Source organism: Anolis sagrei, chromosome Y (genome assembly GCF_037176765.1).
Source record: "Anolis sagrei isolate rAnoSag1 chromosome Y, rAnoSag1.mat, whole genome shotgun sequence".
Lineage (NCBI taxonomy): Eukaryota > Metazoa > Chordata > Lepidosauria > Squamata > Dactyloidae > Anolis > Anolis sagrei.
In genome coordinates this window covers 75825718-75844526 of record NC_090035.1, presented here as the reverse complement: position 1 = coordinate 75844526, position 18809 = coordinate 75825718, and positions in this window count along the sequence as shown.

Genomic DNA, 18809 nt, shown 5'->3' with positions numbered 1-18809 from the left:
CAAATTTGAATACTGGTGGGGTTGGGGGAGATTGATGTTATCATTTGGGAGTTGTAGTTGCTAGGATTTATAGTTTGCATACAATCAAAGTGCATTCTGAACACCAAGGAAGGAATTGAATCAGACCTGGCCACACAGAACTCCCATGACCAACAGAAAATGCTAGAACGGCTTGGTGGGCATTGACCTTGAGTTTTGGAGTTGTAGTTCACCTAAATCCAGAGAGCACTGTGGACTCAAACAATGATGGATCTGGACCAAACTTGGCACCAACACTCAATATGTGCAAATGTGAACTCTGGCGGAGTTTGAGAAAAATAGACCTTGACATTTGGGAGTTGTAGTTGCTGGGATTTATAGTTCACCTAAAATCAAAGAGCATTCTGAACCCCACCAATGATAGAATTGGGCCAAACTTCCCACACAAAACCCCCATGACCAACAGAAAATATTGTATATTCTGACGGTCTTTGGGGACCCCTCTGATACCCCCTCATGACCCCCCCAGGGGTCCCGACCCCCAGGTTGAGAAACACTGTCCTATAGCATTAGAAAACCACCCTTTGGACTAAAACCCATAGGATACTGGGAGATGCTATGGAAAGGGTAGCTGTCCAACTTGGATGCTTTCTTCCCACTCCGGACCTTTGCAATAGATGGGTTGTTGTAAGTTTTTTCGGGCTATATGACCATGTTCTAGAGGCATCCTCACTACCTCTCTCAGAGGTAGTGAGGATGCTTGCCATAGATGCAGGCGAATCGACAGGAGAGAATGCCTCCAGAACATGGCTATGTGGCCTGAAAAAACTTACAACAACCCAGTGATTCTGGCCATGAAAGCCTTTGACAATACTTTGCAAGAGATGTCCCTGTTCTCTGTTTAGCCCCTGCTTCCTTGGGCACTGCCGCTGACTCTAAAAACACAATGCCATGCACAACCCATTAGCACCTTTCTTCCGCAAAAACCGATATTGACTTTGCTAAAAGCTGTCAGGAGAAAGTAAAAATTGAAAAATGATGGTTAATATCTCAGCACTACTGCACACAAACAACCGAGGGCGTGTTACACATCCGTTGGGCCCGATAGCAAGGGAAACTGCCAGGGATGGAAGGCACAAGAGGAAATGTTCCCCATACATCAAATTTCTTACTTGATGTTGATAGAAACAAAGAGCTCTGTTGGGAACATCTGAAATGATTTAAGTGCAGAGTTGGATAGATTATGTTTATTAGAGTGAAGCTACCAGAAAAACATATCCTCTTTTCCAATTTGGCAGAGGTGATCCTGATTAGTCCTCTATCATCCCATTTTTTTCAGCTGCTGTTAAAATGTCCCAGCTTCTTTCTCCTCCTCCCACTTTCCCCCTTTGTCTTCCTTTGGTTGCAGCAAACAGAGTTCAAACTGCAAAGGTAACTTGCGTTCAGTTAATTCAGAGGAGGAGAATCTGTCCGTTCCCAGTTGACTCAGGCAAAAGCAAACTGCTGAATCCTCTCCAAACATGTGTGCTCTCCTTAGAATCATAGAGTTGGAAGACGCCCCAAGGGCCATCCAGTCCAATCTCCGTCTGCCACATAAGACACAATTTAAGCCCTCCTGATAGATGGCCACCCAGCCTTTGCTTTTAAACCTCTAAAGAAGGTGACACCACTGAATCCTCTCCAAACATGTATGGTCTTCTTAGAATCATGGAATTGAAAGAGGTCCCAAGGGCCATTGGGTCCAACCCCCGTCTGCCACATAAGAAGACACAATCCAAGCCCTCCTGACTGATGGCCACCCAGCCTTTGCTTTAAAACCTCTGAAGAAGGTGACACTGCTGAATCCTCTCCAAACGTGTATGCTCTTCTTATAACCATGGAACTGAAAGACGCCCCAAAGGCCATCTGGTCCAACCCCCGTCTGCCACAGAAGAAGACACAATCCAAGCCCTCCTGATAGATGGCCTTCCAGTCTTTGCTTTAAAACCTCTGAAGACCGGTGACACTGCTGAATCCTCTCCAAACATGTATGCTCTTCTTAGAATAATGGAATTGAAAGAAGCCCCAAGGGCCATCCGGTCCAACTGCAGTCTGCCACATAAGAAGACACAATCCAAGCCCTCCTGACGGATGGTCACCAAGCCTTTGCTTTAAAACCTCTAAAGAAAGTGACCCGCTGGATCCTCTCCAAACGCTCTTCTTAGAATCATGGAATTGAAAGAGACCCAAGGGTCATTTGGTCCAACCCCCGTCTGCCACTTAAGATGACACAATCCAAGCCCTCCTGACAGATGGCCACATAGCCTTTGCTTTAAAACCTCTGAAGAAGGAGATGCCACTGAACTCCAAAGCAGCGTAACCGTCAGGACATTGTTCCTAACGTTTATGCGGAACCACTTTTCCTGCAATCATAGAATTCTAGAGTTGGAAGAGTCCTCATGGGCCATCCAGTCCCACCTCCTGCCAAGAAGCAGGAAAATTGCATTCAAAGTGCCCCTGACTATGGCCAAACAGAAGGTTGGGAAAGTTTGGAACATTTTTTTTTTTTTGTGAAAATTGGAATTGACTTTAGAATCGAACCACCAGCACCATCTACATCAGAAACAAGTTTCGAACCAATTTTTTTTTTTTTGGATCAAACAAGCCTGGATAAGCAAAAATTTTCGATAATAAGGAGGGATTAAGGAAAAACCTATTAAACGTCAAATTATGTTATGATTTTACAAATTAAGCCCCAAAACATCATGTTTTACAACAAATCGACAGAAAAAGCAGTTCAATACACAGTAACGTTATATAGTAATTACTGTATTTACTAATTTAGCACCAAAACATCGCAATGTATTGAAACAGCTGTGGATCTGGGAGGGAGTCAGACTGTGTTGGACAATACAGAACGTTGGATGAGCGAAGGTTGGATAAGCGAGACTCTACTGTATTTCTGTTCGTATCTAACACCAGGACCCTTCTGCAACTGGCTCACTTCCTCGACTCTTTCCAGATCTTCTATCATCTGCTCTCCTCCGTCTCTGGCTGGTGAGGCAGACAGACAAATTCTGTCTGCTTCTCATGTCTAAACTAAATAAAAACCTCTTGATTGGATTAAAAGAGCCACGATCGTTGGGAAGGCCTTTGTATCAGTCTCAGAAGCAGTTCTGGGTTGTTTGTATTCTTTAATCAGTTGCAAAACCAAGCTAATAACAGAGACACATCCTGCCCTATTATGCCACAGTCCTTTACTCACAGCCAAGTTTTATCATTTGAGATGAGAGCCAGCATGGTGTAATAGTTTGTGCATTGGACTATGGCTTTGGAGACCAGGGTTCGGTTATGAAATCAGCCCATAATAATAATAATAATAATAATAATAATAATAATAACTTTATTTGAATCCCGCTACCATTTCCCCAAGGGACTCGGTGCGGCTTACATGAGGCCAAGCCCAAAGTACAGCAAACAAAACATCAATAAACACCCTTGACACCCTCTGGATGCCTTTGGGCAGGTCACACTCTCTCAGTCCTAGGAAATCCCATTATAAGGCAGTGGTTCTCAACCTTCCTAATGCTGCGACCCCTTAGTACAGTTCCTCATGTTGTGGTGACTCCCAACCATAACATTATTTTCATTGATACTTCATAATTGTCATTTTGCTACTGTTATGAATCGTAATGTAAATACCTGATATGCAGGATGTAGTTTCATTCACTGGACAAAATTTGGGACAAATACCCAATTCACCCAAATTTGAATACTGGTGAGGTTGGTGGGGATTGATTTTGTCATTTGGGAGTTGTAGTTGCTGGGATTTATAGTTCACCCACAATCAAAGAGCATTCTGAACTCCATCAACAATGGAACACAGAACTCCCATGAGCTACAAAAAATACTGGAAAGGTTTGGTGGGTATTGACCTTCAGTTTAGGAGTTGTAGTTCACCTACATCCAAACAGCACTGTGGACTCAAACAATTATGGATCTGGATTAAACATTGCATAAATACTCAATATACCCAAATGTGAACACTGGTGGAGTTTGGGGAAAATAGGGCTTGGCATTTGGGAGTTGTAGTTGCTGGGATTTATAGTTCACCTACAATCAAAGAGCATTCTGAACTCCACCAACAATGGAATTGAACCAAACTTAGCACACAGAGCCCACATTTTTTATTTTTTTATTTTTGTCGTGTCAGGAGCGACTTGAGAAATTGCAAGCCGCTTCTGGTGTGAGAGAATTGGCCATCTGCAAGGACGTTGCCCAGGGGACGCCTGGATGATTTGATGTTTTATCATCCTTGTGGGAGGCTTCTCTCATGTCCCCGCATAAGGAGCTGGAGCTGATAGAGGGAGCTCATCCGCACTCTCCCCAGATTCGAACCTGCGACCTGTCGGTCTTCAGTCCTGCCAGCACAGGGGTTTAACCCACTGCTCCACTGGCGGTTCCAGAGCCCCTATGACCAACAGAAAATACTGTTTTCTGATGGTCTTTGGCAACCCCTCAGACAATCCCTCTCACACACACCCAGGGGTCCCAACCCCCAGGTTGAGAAATGCAGAATTAACTAGAGGAAAGCTGTCCTGCTCCCTGCTCCCTGGGGGATCCTTTGTTGGGAGGTGTTAGCTGGCCCTGATTGATTCTTGTCTGGAATTCCCCTGTTTTTGAGTAAAGAGTGTTGCTCTTTATTTACTGTCCGGAAGGAAGGAAGGAAGGAAGGAAGGAAAGAAGGGAGGGAGGGAGGGAAAGAAAGAGGAAGGAAGGAAGGAAGCAAAAGAAAGAAAGAAAGAAAGAAAGAAGCAAGAAAGAGGAAGGAAGGAAAGAAGGAAGGATTTTATAGTTTTGTAATACTGTTTTTTTTTAATACTGTCCAGATTTTATAGTTTCGTAATACTGTTTTTTTAAAATACTAGTAGCCAGCTAACCCCTCCCAACAAAGGAGCCCCAGGTAGGAAGCAGCCAGGCTTTGAAGCTACAAGACCATTCAATGCTAATCAAGCTGGCCAGTTGCAACATTCACACTCGCCTCAAGCAGACAAGAGTTTTTTCTCCCACCCTGGACATTCCACAGATATATAAACCTCACTTACCTAGTTTCCGACAAACCTCATAACTTCTGAGGATGTCTGCCATGGATGTGGGTGAAACGTCAGGAGAGAATGCTTCTCGAACATAGTCATACAGCCCGAAAAACTCCCAGCAACCCAATAATTCTGGCCATGAAAGCTTTCAACAACAGATTGTGCTCAAATTGCAATTGGATAACAGGATGGTATCTCAAAAGGTGAACACATGGAGAAACAAAACCACCCCAAAGTCCAACTCTGTTTGCTAGGATGAAAAGCCACCTGGCTCTCTTACCTGCAAAGGTGAAGATGAATGTGCTCGATCCTTGCTCTCTTCTCCCTCTGCCATCCTTCCTTGGTCTTGCTGGAGTTTAAAAGCAGTCTCACCCCCAACTTGGAAGGAGGAGGGAGGGAGATTTCAGAGGAGGGGAGTGAGTGGGATAATGAGGATGAGAGGAAGAGGGATGCTCCTGACTTCTTCTCCCACTGGGTCTGGGGCGCGTGCCGGGAGGATGTCCCTCTGGGGCCTTGCAGCTCGGCATCCTCCAAGATGCTCTTTGGCAGCTGGAGATCTCATCTGGCCTGGCCCACACAAGGACGGAGGGAGGATTTATTTGCCATTAGTGGAAAGGCAGGCTGCGGGTGTTTACTTTTCAAAGGCCAAAGGGAAGGCTGTAAGAAAAAATTGGACAAGTGGAAGGAAATGATACCCCCAAAAGTGATCGTTCTACCATGGCAGGAGTTGCACTCTGTGGGTGTGGAGTGGGCTCTTTGAAGACAAGGAAGAGAGAAAAAGAAAAGGGAAGGGAGGGAGGAAGGATGGATGGATGGAAGGAAGGAAGGAAGGAAGAGAAAGAAAGAAAGAAAGAAAGAAAGAAAGAGGAAGGGAGGGAGGGAGAAGAAGAAAGAAAATGAAGAAAAAGGAAGGAAGGAAGGTAGAAAAAGAAAGAAAGAAAAGGGATGGGAAAGAAAGAGGAAGGAAGGAAGGAAGGAAAACAAAGAAAGAAAGAAAGAAAGAAAGGAAAAGAGGAAAAGAGGAAGGGAAAGAAAGAGGGAGGAAGGGAGGGAGGAAGGGAAAGAAAAGGAAGGAATGAAGGAAGGAAGAAAGGAAGGAAGGAAGGAAGGGAAAGAAAAGGAAGGAAGAAAAAGGAAGGAAGGAAGGAAAAGAAAGATGAAGGAAGGAAGGAAATGAAAGGAAGGAAGGGAGGGAGGGAGGGAGGGAGGGAGGGAGTGAGGAAGGAAAGGAGGGAGGAAGGGAAAGAAAAGGAAGGAAGAACAAGGAAGGAAGGAAAAAAGAAAGAAAGAAAAAAGAAGGAAGGGAGAGAGGAAGGGAAAGAAAGAAAGAAAGAAAGAGAGGGAGGGAGGGAGGGAAGAAAGAGGAAGGAAGCAAGGAAGGGAAAGAAAAGGAAGGAATGAAGGAAGGAAGAAGAAGGAAGGAAGGAAGAAGGGAGGAAGAAAAGAAGAGAGGAAGGGAAAGAAAGAAAGAAAGAAAGAAAGAAAGAAAGAAAGAGGGAGGGAAGGAGGAAGGAAGGAAGGAAAAGAAAGAAAAAAGAAAGCAAGAAAGAAGAAGGAAACAAAAGGAAGGAAGGAAGGAAGGAAGGAAGGAAGGAAGGAAGGAAGGAAGGAAGAGGGGGCATGTAAGATTTAAAACACACTTTTCAAAAGTTGTTTTGGATTCAAATCCTGACGTTTTTCTCTCAAGGCAATCTATGACAAGATATGATAGAAACACAATTAAATCCAGATATTAAAACACTGAAAGATTTTGAAATACACTTTAAAACACACACAAAAAATGCAAACTATAAGCCATGCATAACTTTGAAAGTGGTTTCCTCAAAGTAGGTTGGGAGCCAGCGTGGTGTAACGGCACTATGTCTCCTACACTGCCATATAAAATCCAAATTATCTGCTTTGAACTGGATTATATGGCAGTGTAGAATCAGATAATCCAGTTCAAAGCAGATAATGTGGATGATTTGATTTGATAATCTGGGTTATATATGGCAGTGTAGAAGGGGCCTAGGTCACACTCTCTCAGCCTCAGTGGAAGGCAGAAGCAAACCTTTTTGGAATAAATCTTGCAGAGAAAACTCCGCAATAGGATCGCCTTAAGAACAGATTAAAGGTACAGCACAATAACAACAAAAATTTTAATAATTAGGTTGCCAACTTACCAGAAAAAAAATGGGCTCCTCTTTTACAACATTGTTATCTTGGCTGCCAACTTATTAGAAAAAAATAGATTGAAGCAGAACAAATATTTTTAGAAATCTGAAGGTCACTCTTTGAAGCGGATCATAACGCTTTGCTCATTTCTTCCATTTCAGACTGCTCCGATGAGGTAGCAACCTGATCTGGAAAGCGGCAGCTTTAGCTTTCCAAAACAGGGGAAAGGGACTGATCCTTGGATCAAAGTAAGCCCCGCTTGCTAACATTAATTTTATCTTTTTAATCAGAGCTTAGATTATCCTCCCTAGTAACCAGGCTACTCTAACGGTGCCATTAGAAATTGCAAGAAAATAAAATCCCGTTTTCCAGGAACTCCTAACCTTCCATATGCTGCAATTATTCTTTGCTACTAATATGGACATCCTGCTTGTATCTTCAATAGGAACCATGTATTCAATGTGTTTAGGAGCACTGTGTGGCTCCGGCATCTTCTACACTGCCATATCAAATCCTGATTATCTGCTTTGAACTGGATTATCTGGCAGTGTAGACTCAAATAATCCAGTTCAAAACATAATTTTGATTATCTGATTTGATAATATGAATTATATGGCAATGTAGATACAGGCTGACTTTTCCCTGTAGACTCAGGCAAAAGCAAATTGCGGCAGCTCTTCCAAGCTTGCCCATTCTTTATTATTATTATTATTATTATTATTACTATTATTACTATTATTATTATTTTCCTGTCAGGGCTTGAGAAACTGACGGTCACTTCTGGTGTGAGAAACTGACCGTCTCCAAGGACGTTGCCCAGGGGACGCCCTGATGTTTTGATGTTTTACCATCCTTGCGAGAGGCTTCTCTCATGTCCCTGCATGGGGAGCTGGAGCTGACAGAGGGAGCTCATCCATGCTCTCTTCAGATTCGAACCTCCAACCTGTCCATCTTCAGTCCTGCCAGCACAAGGGTTTAACCCATTGAGCCACCAGGGGGTCCTGAAATCGCGGAGAAATTTAAAAGGGTCTAGCCCTGAAGGAGAGACCCTGCGGACCCACCAAAAAGGGCTCGCTACAATGGTGAGCAAGAGAAGCCGCAATTTAAAAGATTTCCCTAAGTTCACCATAGTTGAAGGAAGCGCCACCGAGATGATTTTATTGCGATTCAGCTGAAAAGGATGCAAAGCAGCAATATTTCACCAAGCTAAGCATAACATGTACACAAATAAAAGCCTTTTTAATACAGAAACTGAGTTGCCAGATTTGAATCTCCTACTCCCCGCCCCTCGACCGGCTTGATGGTGATTGGCTGGCCGGCTTGATGGTGATTGGCTGTAGATCGCCTCTACAGCTGGGAGGAGGCTTGGCCGCCTCCTGCGTGCCTAGGCCAATCGCTGGGCTTCTGCCGCCTCAGCGTCCTGACGAATCAGGAGAGAGGGAGGTGGGATAAGGGGAAACAATGGATTCTTGAGAGGATTATGGAAGTAGGAAATATCCAAGCGACCAGCAAGTCCGGGGGGGGGGGGGGTGCAAACCAGCCTTTGCTATTATCTTTGAGTGGCTGCAAGCCTGCCATAATCCGGATTTTTCCAATGCTGAGATACAGGAACAATGAATTTTGGCTGTAGTTTTGGTAGAAATGAGTTGAATGAGTAACAGATCAGGACAAAGGGTGGCTTTCCGAAGGCTTCCTTTGTCCTATTGAGATATGACCATTAATGCCAAGCGGCCGCTTCCCTTAGGCGGCCAACTCCGAGGCCCAAAGGTCACAATCCTTTGTTATTGCTTATGCAAAAAGTGCCTTTTGATAAGGGTCTTTTCAACTGAGGATTTCCTCCTTTCCAGGGTCACGGAGGGGGCTCCTTGTATTTTTATACATTTTTCAATAAAGGAGAATTGGGCAAAAGGGTCAGGAAAAGGTCAGATACACAGGGGGAAATATAGAAATCATGATACAGAAAACATGCCCACTTATCCCTCCCACCAGAGTCCCATAGAAGTTCAAGAGAGTACATAAGTGTAAAGGGAAGGGGTTTCTCAAAAATGAATGTGCTACCTTCTGTTAGACCCGTCGCAAACTCTGTTCCTGCGGGAGAAAACCTTGCTAGCACGTCCCTGACGTCATGAGCCTGCGCCTCTCTCCCCGCCCCTTTCTCCGCCCCTTTCTCTTTGCCAGCGTGTTTTTTCCTTTGCTAGGGCAGCATTGCCCGCATTTTCTCTCAGTTGAATTCTGCCAACTGAGAGAGTATGCTGGCAATGCTGCCCTAGCAAAGGAAAAACCACTCTCGCAAGGAGAAAGGGGCGGAGAAAGGGGCGGGGCGAGAGGCGGAGTCTCATGACGTCAGGGACATGCTAGCAAGGTTTGCTCCCGCAGGAACAGAGTTTGCGACGGCTCTTATATATGAAACATAGGGCATAAAACCTTGATTAAATGTACACACTATCTAACTTGGGAAGGGTCCTTGTTGTTGTTAGTGTCTTGGCAAATTGACCAAGGTTTAACCCTTATTATCCAGTCTGGTGTCCTTGTCCCTAGCAAAACTATAAGTTATTATCTTTTATGGGGGGGAGGGGTCATGTTTGACTTCAGTCCTATTATTATTATTATTATTAGTATTATTATCCTTTACTATATTGACCAAGTTCTGACGTTGCTTTGCCACATGTGCCCCACTTGTCAGCCTGTCTTCATAGAACAAAATTATTGAAATGATTCAATGTATTGTCGAAGGCTTTCATGGCTGGAATCACTGGGTTGTTGTAGGTTTTTCGGACTATATGGCCATGTTCTAGAAGCATTCTCTCCTGATGTTTCGCCTGCATCTATGGCAGGCATCCTCAGAAGTTGTGAGGTCACCTCTGAGGATGCCTGCCATAGATGCAGGTGAAACATCAGGAGAGAATGCTTCTAGAACATGACAATATAGCCCGAAAAGCCTACAACAACCCTATTGAAATGATTAGTGGTTTCTTCACGATCAATGAGTCGAGCCTAATCATGATAACACTCTCCCAATTTATTGTGGGGTTAGTGGTCTCTCATTTAGGAGTCAAAAGATAAACTCCATGCTAGGAGCAGATGTCACGCCATGGTAAGTAACTTCCTGGGGAGAGAGAATGAGAAAAAGTACTCATAAACACATTAATACAATGGCTGGTTTTTAAAGAAAATGACAAAATTGCCAATGCTTTTGCATCTATCTATTTACGGACGCGGGTTTGGAAATGTCAGCTTGTTGTGAAGTCACAAAGAGGATCCCAAGAGGAGGGGAAATGGATTCCGCATGAATACACAATGCCCTTTAGCACGATGTCTCATCATGAAAAATCTGAAGCAACTTGGGTACAGATTTGAAATCCTAAAGTTTAGGATATAAAAAAGAAGAAGGGAGGGGGAAAAGAACAAAGAAGGAATATAGCCGCATCTTTAAGACTAACTGAGCCGCAAGGAGAGGTTGAAAATAAATTATTATTATTATTATTATTATTATTATTATTATTATTGTATAAGACAAGTTCTTCAGATGCTCTATACTGGATCTGAAGAACTAGTGTATTTTGCTGCCACCCTGTTCCAAAGACAGGGTTGAATTAGCAGAAACAGGGAACAGATAATAGTAATAATATAGGGTTGTTGTAGGTTTTTTCGGGCTATATGGCCATGTTCTAGAGGCATTCTCTCCTGACATTTTGCCTGCATCTATGGCAAGCAGCCTCAGAGGTAGTGAGGTCTGTTGGAACTAGGAAAATGGGTTTATATATCTGTGGAAAGACCAGGGTGGGACAAAGGACTCTTGTCCGCTGGAGCTAGGTGTGAATGTTTCAACTTATATATATATATAGGTAGGTAAAGGTAGTCCCCTGACATTAAGTCCAGTCATGTCTGACTCTGGGGTGTGGTGCTCATCTCCATTTCTAAGCCGAAGAGCCAGCGTTGTCCGTAGACACCTCCAAGGTCATGTGGCCGGCATGACTGCATGGAGCGCCGTTATATATATATATATATATATATATATATATATATATATAAATGCTCTGTGTGTAATGAGTACCTTAACAACAAAAGATCCAATGAACGAAATCACACCAAATTTGGCAACAAACGTCTCACAACACAAGAAGTGACCATTACTCAAAAAATTGTGATTTTGTCATTTGGGAGTTGTAGTTGCTGGGATTTATAGTTCACCTACAATCAAAGAGCATTTTGAACTCCATCAACGAGGGAATTGAACCAGACTTGGCACACAGGACTCCCATGACCAACAGACAACACTAGAAGGGTTTGGTGGGCATTGACCTTGAGTTTGGGAGTTGTAGTTCACCTACATCCAGAGAGCACTGTAGACTCAAACAATGATGGATCTGGACCAAATTTGGCACAAGCACTCAATACGCCCAAATATGAACACAGATGGAGTTTGGGGGAAATAGACCTTGACATTTGGGAGTTGTAGTCACTGGGATTCACAGTTCACCTACAATCAAGGAGCATTCTGAATCCCACAAATGACAGAATCGGGGCAAACTTTCCACACAGAACCCTCATGACCAACAGAAAATACTTAAGGCCATCCAATCCAACTCCCTTCATCAGGGCAAGAAAACGTAATCAAAATCCTCCTGACAAAGAGCCATCCAACCATAGATATAGATAGATAGATAGATAGATAGATAGATAGATAGATAGATAGATATGATTCACACACACACACACACAGATTTAGCACCATAGATTTGAAAGGGACCCCTAAAGAAGGACAATTATATGTTGCATGTTCCAGAGTAGGCAAACCAGACAATCTCCACATCAACAACAAGGAATACTGTTTACCCACAAGCATAAAGGAATTACATATATTAGAAACCATTACTTTATTTTCCAGATCACCAGACTGGGCCACAGCAACGCGTGGCAGGGGATGCCTAGTTATTATTATTATTATTATTATTATTATTATTATTATTATTATTATAGTATAAGACAAGTTCTTTGGATGCTCTATTTTATTTTTATGTAAGATCCGCAAATATGCGCTGATACATACCAGTGCACATGCGGACAGGATCTGCAGCAGTGAATCTCATCCAAAGACCTTATCGTTTCTCAACGCTTTAATAAAATTGTATCTTTTCTTGTAACTTTTTTGCCTATCTTGTATCCTTTACTCTCTGCTCTACTGTTATATGTATCAAAACATATACTAAATGTATGATTTCTGCCCAAGCAAGCTGCAGGGGTCTTTGCCTCTTTGCTGACTCCGCTGTGGAATTTTCTGAACATCTGGGCTGAGCGATCCCGCTGCACAAAGGTGACAATTGAGCCATTGTGTAGATCAGCTGGCAGTTTCCGATTCTGATCTGATAGCGCCAGCAGTCAAATGTATAAAACCTCAGTCTCTGTATTTCATGTATACCCTGTACACTTTGGAACCAGCCATCCTTGCATCCTTCTGGCTTAGTGTGAACACTCGCCGGGCACGAACCCTCTGTATCCGCGGTACTAGTCTAAATTTGACCTTATCATGACCAACATTACATACTTGTAGTGTTTGAGGGCAATGACAGAGGATGATGGGAGTTATATTTTATATTTTATTTATTTATAGTATTTATATTCTGTCCTTCTCACTCTGCGGGTGACTCAGGGCAGATTAAAATGTACATATACATGGCAAACATTCAATGCCATAGACATAAAACATATATAGACAGACACAAGAGGCTATTTAACATTCCACCTTTTTCATGAGGGTATTCTGGCCACCAGGGGAGTTGTCGCTTCATCGTCCATTTGTGACACTGATGAAGTACTTCCTCATTCTTTGCATGCTTGCTGGAGATTTTTATGGCATTCTAAATTAGCCTCCCCACATAGGCGGTACCTAAATTTCTGACTTGACTGATGCAACTGAGGAGGGTGACTAAAATGATCAAGGGTCTGGAGAACAAGCCCTATGAAGAGCGGCTTAAAGAGCTGAGCATGTTTAGCCTGAAGAAGAGAAGGCTGAGAGGAGATATGATAGCCATGTATAAATATGTGAGAGGAAATCACAGGGAGGAGGGAGCAAGCTTTTTTTCTGCTTCCCTGGAGATTAGGACACGGAACAATGGCTTCAAACTACAAGAAAGGAGATTCCATCTGACCATTAGGAAGAACTTCCTGACTTTGAGAGCCGTTCAGCATTAGAACTCTCTGCCCCTGAACATGAGGAAGAACTTCCTGACTGTTAGAGCCATTCTGCATTGGAAATCTCTGCCCCGGAGTGTGGTGGAAGCTCCTTCTTTGGAAGCTTTTAAATCGGAAACTCCTGGCTTAGTGTGAACACACGCCAGGCACGAACCCTCTGTATCCGTGGTACTAGTCCAAATTTGACCTTATCATGACCAACTTTACATACTCATAGTGTTTGAGGCTGGATGGACATCTGTCAGGGGTGCTTTGAATGCAATATTCCTGCTTCTTGGCAGGGGGTTGGGCCCATGAGGTCTCTTCCAACTCTATGATTCTATGATTCTAACTATCTTTCGGGCTGCAAAGGTTGACAGCAAGCTACACAAATTGGTTGGAAGCTCTCTCCAACCCGGGCTGGCTTTGAACTCATGACCTTTTGGTCAGTAGTGATCAGTAGTGATCTTAATGCAACTGACTCCCAGCCAGCTGCGCCACAGTCGCAGCATCACTGGGTACTTAAGCTAGTGTTAAAATTTTGAAAAACACACGTTTAGTATTAAAGGTGCTGCCACATTCTTTCTTTTTTGCCTTCTCTTCCACCTTTTTATGCTGCATGTTCAAATCAGAAATATTGTCTTTATTTTTCTTCCAACCAACCAATTCCTAGAAACAGGGCTTTTCCTTATGAGTTTTTGTTTTACTAGAGGTGAAAGTCCATCACGGATCCCAAGAGCATGTTTTCCCATCCCAAGCTGAACACTTTGTATTCTTCCAAGAAATTAAGTGGCTAGACCATATTGCAATCTGTAGTTCAATAACGGGAACATTTTGGTGACTTTCTCCATGTGCTATTGGCTGCTTCTGTTTAGTATGAATAAATAAAATTAAAGATTCACTCAAATATAGTTTACATTCTTTTAGTCTCTTTGTAGGAACATATTAGTCCTTGTCAATGATGGAAAGAAGGGAAGGAAAAACTCCCAGGAATCAGAGAGGCCCAAAATTGGGGCTAAGAACAGAAACATTATAATCAAAAGTGTCTTTAATGAAGTTCAACATTAATTTATTCCACTCCAAAATGCTTAAACTGTATATGACCTTAAGGACAGCTTGAAACTGTTGTTGTTCCCTGCTCAATACATAGGGAAATGTGGGTAAGAAAGTGTTGTTCTTGTTATTTTGTTAATTTATTTACGACATTTATATGCCGCCTTTCTCACCCTGAAGGGGACTCAGAGCAGCTTATTTTATACACACACACACATACAGAGCATAGTACAATATCAGTATTATATATTACTATATTGTACTTGTGCCGTCGCGCCTGGGGGCTATAATTCTTAATGAAGGAGGCATGGACGTGGCATCTTTCCCCAGGGGATTGCTTCTTGCCCTTCTATAGGAAACTGGAACTCTCAAAAACCCAAAACACTGTAAATAACTCAAAATAAGTTTTATTGATCACAAAGAGTTATTTCTTTAAAGCAATGAGCTGGAAACTTCAGAGGGGTGAAGGAAAATATATGTTACAGTCTCAGTTAGTTTTGGGTCCAAGGTGCTTGAAGCTGAGAAGCCTCACCAAGTTTCCTCTTTCCTCAATGGCTGTGAATGCCGGAGCAAACCACAACCCCAGTTCAGATGGCCTATTTTGAAGACTCAGGATCTTCCTCTGATGCCAAAAGAACCGGTTTGAAGGCGCTTGAGACTTCCAACGTCGTTCAGGTTGGTCTGAACATGAAGCACAAGTCTCAAGGGTAAAAAACCTCAGAACTGGTGCTGAGAGGTAACTTAAATCAGGGTCTTTTAGAGTCAAGTCTCTTACTCACATCCATCTGGTAGAAACTCTGATGGCAAAATGAAAAGAGAGGAAGCACTCCCCTCCTGCAGGAAGAGGTGGACCCAAACAGTACTGATTGACAGCTATAAGTAACCAATCCATACAACTATACATAAGCAGGGTAAAAAGGCAGGATTAAGCATGATACAACAGATTAAATCTTGCAACTAACAGTTCTATACATAGGTGGTGCCACTCGCGCCGTCACAGTACTATACCATTATATTGTAATATTATTAATAATATTACATGTAATATAAAATTATAATATATTATTATTACTAGTATTATTATTATTATATTGTATTACATTATAATATAATAAATATTATATGAATATACAATATATATTATATTATATTATTTCATTGTTATTATTAGTATTTTATTATTATTAGTAGTAGTAATATTCCATTATTAGTATTAGTATTATTGTATTGTTGTTATTAGTAGTCTTAGTAGTATTTCATTATTATTAGTAGTAGTAGTACTGTACTATTACTACTACTATTATTAGGATTATAATACTTTTTTCCCTTGATGCACCCTGATTATTATTATTACATTATTAGTATTATTATTATTTACTTTTTGTTTTCTTCTCTCAGGGAGCATCTCTTTCTTCTCAAAGAGCTTCCTGTTTACCTAAAAATAAACAAAGCCAAAAAAGGAAACATTAATAAATATGGCAGAAGTAATTTTAGTTAATGTGCACAAATAGTTCTTGGAGCCGCTCATAAAAATACAATAAAATACATCATATATTTTAAAAATGGGTTTGTGCATAAGAACAATCCAGCAGAGACTTATGTAAAACTAAATACGTAACACAACTAAAGAATACATGAAATAAGAAAGCCGATTTTAGGATCACAGATTGCAAAGATCGTCATAAAGAGCATCTCCAGGGAAGTTGTTTTCTAGCCATTATGGAAAAAGCTTCCGAGTCACTTAGTAAACAGCAGATTACTCTAGAAAGAGACAATAAAATAGTCTAAATAAACATATATCTAAAAATAAGACTTTTATCAACGTTTCTAATAAAAATGGGTAAAGTGTTAGGTGTAATAGGTGCCACTCAGAAGTGTAAATACTGAATTTTGCCTTTCCGGATACATTAAAAGTTTCCTTCATTCGCCAAATTTTATGCATTGCTATAAGGGTGCATCTACACTGTAGAATTAATGCAGTTCGACACCACTTTAACTGCCATAGCTCAATGCTATAGAATCATGAGATATGTGGTTTGGCGAGGCACCAGCCTTCTTTGAACGTAAAGCCTAAAAAATGGAAAACTACAACTTCCAGGAGCCATGGCTGTTAAAGTGGTGTCAAACTGCATTAATTCTGCAGTGTAGATGTACGTATAGGGCAACACCACGCCATTACGCTAAGCTGGCTCCATTGGTGGTATTATCTGTGGCATTTTGCTATCCAGGACATTTCTGACTTCGGGTCTTGAAGCTTCCGAACAGTCTTCAAAGGCAACCCAATGTAGAGAGCATTGCAGTAGTCTATATTGATATCTTGATGAGGATCTCTTCATCCAGCTTTACTGGGGAAGAGGAATGTCATTGTTTGGGAAATATCTTTTGTGTTGACTGACTAAAGTGTCCAAAAGGTTATCCAATTCTTAAGTGGCCTGATTCTCCGAGGCTTAAGAAAACGGGCCATCAAGCTATTGTCTATATTGTGAAATGTTTGAATGTCCATTCAACAAAATGCAGACCCAGGACATTTACAAGTAAAACAAGCAGTCGAAGAAGAAAAACACAATGCCCTGCCAGAATATGTCAAGGAAAACCAAGAACCTGCTTTAATTGAAGTCAATAATCGGAAACTTCTCAAAGCACAGCAGACAAAGAACCAGTACAAGAAAACTGCACTCCAAACCAGAGCTGACAGCTGGCACAACAAAGCATTACATGGGCAGTTCCTTGACAAAATTGAGGGGAAAGTTGATAAGGAGAAGACCTGGTGATGGCTCATGAATGGAACCCTGAAGAAGGACACAGAAGGCCTGATTCTTGCAGCCCAGGAGCAAGCCATCAGAACCAATGCCATTAAGGCCAAGATTGAAAAATCAACGGATGACCCAAAATGCAGACTGTGCAAGGAAGCTGACAAAACCATGGACCATCTCCTCTGATGTTGCAAGAAAATTGCACAGACTACAAAGACACAACTCTCTGGCCCAAATGATTCACTGGAACTTATGTCACAAGGACCACCTGCCAGCAGCAAAGAATGGGTGGGATCATAAACCTGCAAAGGGAGTGGAAAATGAACACGCAAAAATACTGTGGGACTTTTGAATCCAGAGTGACAACGTTTTGGAACACAATACACCAGACATCACGATTGTGCAAAAGAAAAAAGTCTGTATTATTATTATTATTATTTGAAACACAAAAGATGATTCCACAGCAGACACTCTGCTTGTTGTTACATTTTATCACACGTCGGACACTTCCCAAGTGTCTAGGACTGTGTGATGTATCAGCAAATAATACATGCAGATCCCAGTAAGGTGGCCTTTTGCAGCTGGCAGATGGTAATTTTGTCAGCGCCGATTGTGTTTAAGTCCAGACCAAGGTCTTTAGGCACTGCACCCAGTGCGCCGATCACCACTGGGACTACCTTACTGGTTTGTGCCAGAGTCTTTGCAGTTCGATGTTTAAATCCTCATATCGTGTCAGCTTTTCCAGTTGTTTCTCTGCAATCCTGCTGTCACCTGGGATTGTGACATCAACAATACATACTCTTTTTTTTAAACACGATTGTGAGGTCAGGAGTATTATGCTCCAAAACTTTGTCTGTCTGAATCCGGAAGTCCCAGAGGAGTTTGGCGTGTTCATTCTCTGTAACTTTTTCCAACTTGTGATTCCACCAGTTCTTTGTCGCAGGCAGATGATGTTTATGGCACAAGTTCCAATGCATCATCTGAGCAATGGTGTTGTGCCTCTGCTTGTAGTCTGTCTGCGCGATCTTCTTGCAGGAGCTGAGGATGGGATCTATTGTTTCATCTGCATCCTTGCAGAGTCTGCACTTGGGATCTTTTGTCGACTTTGCAATTCTGGCTTTGATGGCATTGGTTCGAATGGCTTGTTCTTGGGCTGCCAGAATCAGGCCCTCCTTTGTCTCCCTTTTCAGAGTTCCATTTGTGAGCCACAGCCATGTTTTTTCCTTGTCAATTTGGCTCTCAATTTTTATTCTATTATTATTATTCAATTATTATTGACACAAAAGCACAGTATGTCACAGCAAACGAGATCTCTATGCTGGATTTCATATCACAAAATCACAAGTCGAACACTTCCCAAGCGTCTAGGACTGTGTGATGTATTTTCAAATGATGCACGCAGATCCAAGTCAGGTGGCCTTTTGCAGTTGACAGATCGTGATTTTGTCAATGTGTATTGTTTCCAAATGACGCCTGGAATCTTTTGGCACGGCACCCAGTGCACCAATGACCACTGGGAGCACGTGGACATTGTTTTTGCCAGAGTTTTTGCAGTTCCATTTTGAGGTCTTGATAGCGGCTGAGTTTTTCCTGTTGTTTTTCCTCAATGCGACTGTCACCTGGA